This window comes from Myodes glareolus, chromosome 19 (genome assembly GCF_982192425.1).
Source record: "Myodes glareolus chromosome 19, mMyoGla1.1, whole genome shotgun sequence".
NCBI classification, from domain to species: domain Eukaryota; kingdom Metazoa; phylum Chordata; class Mammalia; order Rodentia; family Cricetidae; genus Myodes; species Myodes glareolus.
Window position 1 is genome coordinate 26,332,430 of NC_142044.1, and position 7,778 is coordinate 26,340,207.

Consider the following 7,778-nt stretch of genomic DNA (forward strand, 5'->3'; position numbering starts at 1 on the left):
AGCTGTAAATACATGGTCAAAACAGTAGCTTTGACTGTTCTTTTAACAGTAGTAAGTGGTGTAGAAATGCAGGAAGAATTTCAGTAATTTTAGAATATTTGGTGATAGCATCAGTGGTCCAACTTTTGAACTTAGTAAAGAAAGCTAAGTTCTAACAATGACTACATTTAAAGAGCAGTCTAGAAAACATAAATTGCTTTCATGTGGATTTTTTATTAATATCAGCTTCAAAACTATTGAGAACTTGTTCCTCTCATCCACCCCTGTATTCCAGAAAAATTTTGCAAGATATAGCTTCTGATAAGACCAAATTTAAGAGTGAAGGAAGAAAGAAAGTATGCCAGCAATGGGAGTAAATACACAGAGAAAGCACATTCAGACCAGATTCTCCTGGGATTTTGAATTTTGAATTTCCTAAGACAGAATTTCAATAAAGTCTTCCAATGACTCTGCTGTCCTAGAGATAACCATAGTACAGTAGTTGTAAATGTGCCTGATTCACATCGTTGTAGGCTATCTAAAAAGGAAAAAGAAAGAGAGAGAGAGAGAAATCCATCGAACTATACATTAGTTGAGATTGTTAAAGTTCAAGAATAATGATAGTTTTGATTAATTTATGAGAAATTACCATTGCAGAAACAATAGTCACTTTCCATGGCCAAACTGCTCTTCTTTGGCAATTTAGCAATTACAGTGACTAATAATTGTCATGGTGACCAGAAAACTCATGTCCCCATCATGAGACTATTTCTCTCAGCACAAGAAATCATGTTGGAGAGTTTGATGAGTCTAAAATCAGATGTAAAATGCTAAGGGTGAAATGATGAATGGATCTCAGAGAAGAATGCCTGGTTCAATCTGTTCTCTTGGGACATTTGTGACAATGGGCACAAAATGGGCAACATAACTTTACCACCTTACCAATAGACTCATAAAAAGAACCAAAATAACCAAAGGCCATCAACCACAACACTACTTCCCTTTTTATATCCAGTTTCTATTTAAGCAAGTCATAATCACATGTTAACCAGCTGGGGATGGAACTATACATTCATCAAGCTTGTAAATGTACAGAAATGACCACTGACTAATTTGTAAAGAAATTACCATTGCACAAATTACCATTGTAGAAACTTCAGTTTTCATTTTCTCTATTCCCTTTCTCTTTAATTTTTTATTAAATGGATTTATTTTACATGTAACTGAGTTATGTAAGGACACTCCTATACAAGTATACACTATATGTGCAAGTATATATGCAAGTATACATATATGTGCGATATGTGGGATATGTTATTCCCATGTCTCCCTATGCTCAGCTTTCTCACCCATTCCTCTTTCTACTAGTTCCCTGGAGTCTAGACAGCTCCATGACAATCAGTTCTCATGACCAGCTTGCTCTGTCTCATATTGTTAATTATATGATTTCAAAGGGATCATGACAATTTTATTTGAGAGCCAACTGTGGATTCACCGTGTAGATATTCCCACTTATCAGTCACATGAGAGTTCGAGACTTGTTCTGTTTATTTCTCTGATTATTTGTAAATGTGGTCATAAAGACAATAAATGACCTATCCCAGTGAACAGAGCAGTAGAGAGCAAAATGAAGATTTTACTACCTAAGTCATTTGAAATGCATCTGAGACAGCCATTGAATGTTGACTTCCAATACCATCAACTTGTGAGAAAAAAAATCATTCACCCTTAGGCTAGAGATGGTAGTGCACACCTTTAAACCCAGAAGTTGGGAAAGGCAGGCATGTCTCTGTGATTTTGAGGCCAGCTTGATCTACATAGTGAGTTCCAGGACAGTGACAGCTACATAGTAAGACCCCATCTCAAAAAAATAAGATATTCATATTTTACCAGATTACTAAAAATTCTCAGAAGCTGGGACTAGACAGGTCAGATGGTATGAACCACAAAGGTTCTCAAATGGTAGTATCATGGGAGATAGGGTGAACCAAAGTTTAGGAGATGGGTGGGATTGGATTGAAAAACATTTCCTTTCCTCAAATGCTAGGGCACAGGGAGAGCAAAGAGACATGTGGCATGCAAGTCACACCCTCCCTCACAGACATGCCTAATTATTTTGCAATAATCCCAGATATAACCCCAATGTCTTTCAAAACAGAGCAATGTGCAACAACTTACTGTCAGTCACATTTAACAGAAAGATAGACTACATTCACTATGCCTGAATTGGAAGTTGAATCTACAAGGCATTGAATAGACTCAATGTATTGATCTCTCTAGTAGGAAAAAAAATGATAAACAAAGTAAAGTAAATGTTACTGCCTGGTAAAATTCATAAAAACACAATTTAAGTACTATTTTTCGATGTCCCTACTTCCTTTCTCCTTTCTTTTCCTCTCTCCCTTCTCTTTTCTTTTTTTCTTTATATGTATGTGATAAACACACAAAGAGGTGATAGAAAATAGATAGACAAATAGAGGAGAGAGAGAGAGAGAAAGAGAGAGAGAGAAAGAGAGAGAGAGAGAGAGAGAGAGAGAGAGAGAGAGAGAGAGAGAGAGAAAATGGCCAGAGAGAGAAAGAATTGATAATTATGTACATATCCAAAATATATGTAATGGCAAAATTTTTAACCAGTAATCTTCACACACAACAGAAGGTGATGTCGATTCAGACCCACTGTTTCCAAAGCTGATGTTCTTTCTGTTTCTGCCAAAAGCTAACAGCATTCACAAGTATTAGCAGTAAGAGCTGCAAGAACCTGCCTAAGATGCATTATGACACAGTTCACACTTGACTCGACCTCTACTGCCAGCAGTTCCTGAGAATAATGTGAAGGAAATATTCTTGCTCCATCATGTTTCTACCATACCATCAGCCCCACAAAGAAAGAAACAGAGGAACTCACCCAGCTCCTTCTACCCACATATGTCTCACTTCTGAACCTAGGCAGGGAGAAGGACGGCCCCCATCTCTTTAGTCCTTCCGTGTGAGACTGGAGTAACCCCATGGAGACGTGACAGCTTGGTCATTCGTAGAACATTCAACAAAAACGAAACTCACTTTATCTGCTCAAGAATCCATTTGCACGCTTAGAAATTTAGTAGTTCCTTTAGCAAGCATTTGCCAAGGGCCTATGTTTTTCCAGGCATCCTGCTAGCAACTCCGGATATAGAAAGTAAGAAAACAATTCCTACCCTCAGGGAGGGCAGTGGCCAGTTGAGCAGATGATGGCCAGAATCAAACTGATGGAGAAACAAATGACTGCAGTGCAATGTGGAAGTCTGGTAAGAAAATTAGGCAAAACTGTAGCAGGGAGGAAGAACACAGAGAAAAGAGCTCACAGCTCTTGCCAAAGGCATTTGTATGTGGGACACTTTTTAAGACACACAAACTTTGTAAACCATATAACTGTTTATCTCCAACTTATTAAAGCCCTGGGAGAAATGCTGTATTCCGCAGTTCAAAAATGAGTAAAGTTCTGCCCTGCAGACCTTCCCACAGTCACACTGATAGGGAGCTTCTCTGGTCTACTGCTTAGCTCTGTTAAGGACAGCATTGATACTAGAGGAAATAACACAAAACTCAAAGTAAAGGAAGAGGCAAGATTAGAACCACTTGCCTGGATTACAACTATGTTTATGTATCCAGAAAACTTCAAAGCATTTACTAAACTGTTGGGCTGTTGAATAAGAGACTATAGTAAGCCCCAAGGTTTTCCTTCATACAAACAGCAGTCAGAACAAAATGTGTGATGCTGTTATTTACCATAGAGTAGCAAGAAATGAACAGGAAATGTCAGATGTACATTCTGATACTTCTGATGGTAACAATGGTGTAAGTGATTTGGAACAAGCACTCTCTGTGAAAAACAAGCTCCTAAAGATGGCAAGCACTTTGCCCCATAGAGTTCAATGAAGACAGTGCCCATCTCAAAGATGTAGGTGAAGGATTGTCTTAAATAAATTACATTTTTAGAGGACTTGTTACACCCAGGACTGTACGGAGACAATTTGAAATGAAAAGAAGCCCTTCAAACCTTCACGTGAAATAAATACAACTACTTTGCAGAGAATGCGGGCGATTTCTTATGGAATATGAAAGATGATTTGTCATGTAACACTAAAGATCCCAATGTGTGCAAAGTAATATAGGCACGTTGAATGTAGCATGGTCTGGGGTGACAAGAAACAAACAAAAAATGTTTATCCCCTCAGTAAGGTAAATTGTAATGCATGACTACAATGGAATCCTCTGTGACTTCTGCAATACACCTTTGATCTGTATGTCTTAATATGAAAGTAAGCATTAATCAGCATAATGTTTTATTTTATTTACTAATTTGGACATGTGACAGGTTGGATTTCTGGGCAAGAAACACAACGATGATACAGACATTCATCTATATATCTAGGCATCTATCTATCTGTTTATCCCTCCTTTCTCTGTGTTCTCTCTGCTGCATCCTCAGTAAACCGAACAATGCTTGGGAGGTGGTCAGTGCACAGTATGAATATCTTCGGTGAATGAATCAATTTAAAACTCTACCTTGTGTCCAGTGTATAGTAAATTCTTAATGTTACACACATGATTAAGGGGGTAGTGAGAAAAAGAGGAAAAGCCTTTCAAAACAAGAAGAGATAGATCCTGCAGCCTGCGCTGTCACAATCCCCCAGAGTAACCGCTTTCCAAACCCACTGCTGAAGTGCTGCAGGGCCCGGGGTGAACTTCCCTCCTCTAATGCCCTTTCCTAGAATATGGCTCTATTAAAAGACTTAGCGAGTCAGCACCACAGCGGATACTCCATTTCCTCCCTGGGCCCATTCTTGAGAGGTCAGGCCCCACTGACTTCCCATTTCCCATCTATGGTCACAGTTCACTGTTCCTCCCCCCATCACAAGGAGTGACCAGGACGATTACATCACTTGCCTCCTACCCCTTCTGCCAGTTTTGCAACGGAGAAAGATCACACTCTCTGCTCATGTGTGAATCTGTCAGACAGCTAGCCTGGCGCAAAGAAATTACTCTGGATTTCCCTTTGAGTGTTTCTTTCTTTCTTTGTTTTTTATAGATAAATGATAGGTTTATATAAAGCTGCAGATTTCTCATGACAACACTGTAAAATGGACAGTAAAGAAATGGAGCCCGACTTCTGAGGATAAAAAGCTTAGAGCGTTAACAGACAAGCGCTCAAACCCAGTCAAGTTAACTCCAAAGTTTGGTCTTTAAATTTGAGCCAGAGTTTATTCCAGACTTGTGATTTCAGTATAGTTCTTTTCTCATTGCTGATGGTAACACCCCAAATCTCCTTCCTGGAGAAGGAAGGGGTGAGAATAAAGACACAGTGGGTATGAGTTTTCACATGTGACAGAGAAAATCCCAACTTCCTGATTAGGACAGACTTCTGCAAACTTATTCCTAGGAGGCTGTGTAAAAGAAAGACATCTAGTGAACTCTTGTGTGTTCAAACCATAATGTAATAAGAAAAGTCTCTTTATTTATTCAGAACAGCAAGGCTGATGGATGATGCAGCAAAAGTAAGAATGAGAAATGACCAAGGGAACTCACTAACCAAAGTGTGAAGGTCATTGGTGCCTTGAAACTTCCACTGGCCTTTGGAAATTAAAAGTTATTGTAATAATTTCATTTTCTTCTAGTTGTGAATTACTGTATCTAACAAAGTCTCCATAGATTCATATATAAAAAGCACTTGGAATCACTCAAGTCAAACCAGAAAGCTTTGGATAGCTAAGTAAATATAAATTTCAAATTCAGAAACTTGAAAATGTTCTTACCCCCAAAATAAAAAGTGTGCTCACTTTTTTGTAGTCAGAAGGATACAAGTCAAAATTAAAATGACATCACTTTGTCTAATAAGATTGGCTTTAAGGCAGTCTAAAGGACACACTCTTATTCAGAGCAAAGAATTCATAAAATGGTTTTTACTGGGTGCTCAGTGGGTCGTGTGAGCCACTGTAAATGTCCTGCATTTGTTCTCACAGTTTAATCTCCCTGCAGCTTTGTGAAATAGCTATAGCTTTCAAAGCTGGCTTCAAGATGAAAAAATTACCTCAGGGCAGAGGATATTAAGTAACTTGCTTAGGGTCATGTTGTAGGGGGCTGCCTGTTGATTTCCCGACTGACCAAACTCCCGAAATAACCACACAAAAACTATATTATTTGCAATACTGTTTGGCCAACAGCTTAAGCGCATTTTCAGCTACCTCTTATATCCTAGACTAACCCATCTTCATTAATCTGTGTATCGCCATGTGGCTGTTGCTTACCAGTAAAATTTCGGCATGTCTGTCTCTAGCCGCAGCTCTGTGGTTTCTCTTTGACTCTGCCCTCTTTCTCGCAGCATTCAGTTCAGTTTTCCCCACCTATCTCAGCTCTGCCTTGCACAGGCATAAGACAGTTTCTTTATTAACCAATGGTCTTTACAGCAAACAGAGGGGAATCCCACAGTGTCAAACGGCTTTATAAAATGCCTAGCACATTATACAGCATAAGTTTTAAAATGCAAGTGACTTTTGGCCCATTAATTATCATTTTAATGGTTAGGTAGTGTAGAGATAACCTATAGAAAAGGCAGCTTACTCCAGCATTCCCTTGAAATAGCAATTTATAATAGTAAATGCTATAAACAAAGTGTTCAAAACAATTGAGAAAATTTCTATTATTTATTCAACAAAATTATTTGAAATTTTCTAAACTGTGTTAAGGAAGAGTTTTAATAATAGGACAAAACGGGGGCAGGCGGTGAGTGCAAAGGGACGGGAATCCCTTTGTTCTGATAGCCGGCCTGCAGCAAGCTAAGACTGCAGGCACGGAGTCTTCTGACCAGCGAGGGGCTCTGATCCTGTGGAGGGGTGAGTGTGTTGACCGCCATACGAGTCCGGTTAGATACACACGGTATTCCCGCCATCCTTATCTCCCTGACTGCTCCAAAGGGGCAGCTTCCCCCAGCTAATCCCTCTCTCCTGCTACGCCATCCCAGCTTTCGGCCTCGAACCCCTCCTCTCCTCTCTCCCTTTTTCGGGGCTTAAACTCCTCCATCTCAGACGGGGTGGGCACCGCGGCCCGGGGCAGGCAGTGAGTGCAAAGGGACGGGAATCCCTTTGTTCTGATAGCCTGCCTGCAGCAAGCTAAGACCACAGGCACGGAGTCTTCTGACCAGCGAGGGGGCTCTGATCCTGTGGAGGGGTGAGTGTGTTGACCGCCATACGAGTCCGGTTAGGTACACACGGTATTCCCGCCATCCTTATCTCCCTGGCTGCTCCATAGGGGCAGCTTCCCCCAGCTAATCCCTCTCTCCTGCTACGCCATCCCAGCTTTCGGCCTCGAACCCCTCCCCTCCTCTCTCCCTTTTTCGGGGCTTAAATTCCTCCATCAGCCGGGGTGGGCACCGCGGGTCGGGACAGGTGGTGAGTGCAAAGGGAAGGAAGTCCCTTTGTTCTAATAGCCTGCCTGCAGCAAGCTAAGACTGCAGGCAAAGTGATTCCTGGATAGCAAGGGACACTAATCCAGTAGAAGAAGACCCAGCGGAGGAAAGAGCCATTGGAGAGCATCTGAAGGAAGAGATGGGCAGGCGCCAAGGCAAGAACTCCTCCAACAATCTGAAAAACAACATGAAAACACCAGATCCCAACGATCTTATGACAGAAGGACTGGAACGCCCTATTCCGGAAGAAGTGGAAAACAGTGTCATTATGAAAGCAATAGAGTCTCTTAAACAGGGTATGAATAACTCACTTAAAGAAATAGAAGACAAATATAACAAAAAGATGGAAGAAATGAGT

General features: G+C 40.6%; 1 long non-coding RNA gene across 1 annotated transcript in view; it reads right to left on the reverse strand.

Annotated features, from left to right (window-relative positions):
- Positions 1-6,375, reverse strand: part of LOC125415137 (uncharacterized) — a 101,774-nt gene extending 95,399 nt beyond the window's left edge. The window contains exon 1 of the long non-coding RNA XR_007236533.3: positions 6,264-6,375. This is a non-coding gene — a long non-coding RNA (uncharacterized LOC125415137). The remainder of the gene's footprint in view (positions 1-6,263) is intronic.
- Positions 6,376-7,778: the final 1,403 nt, after the last annotated feature.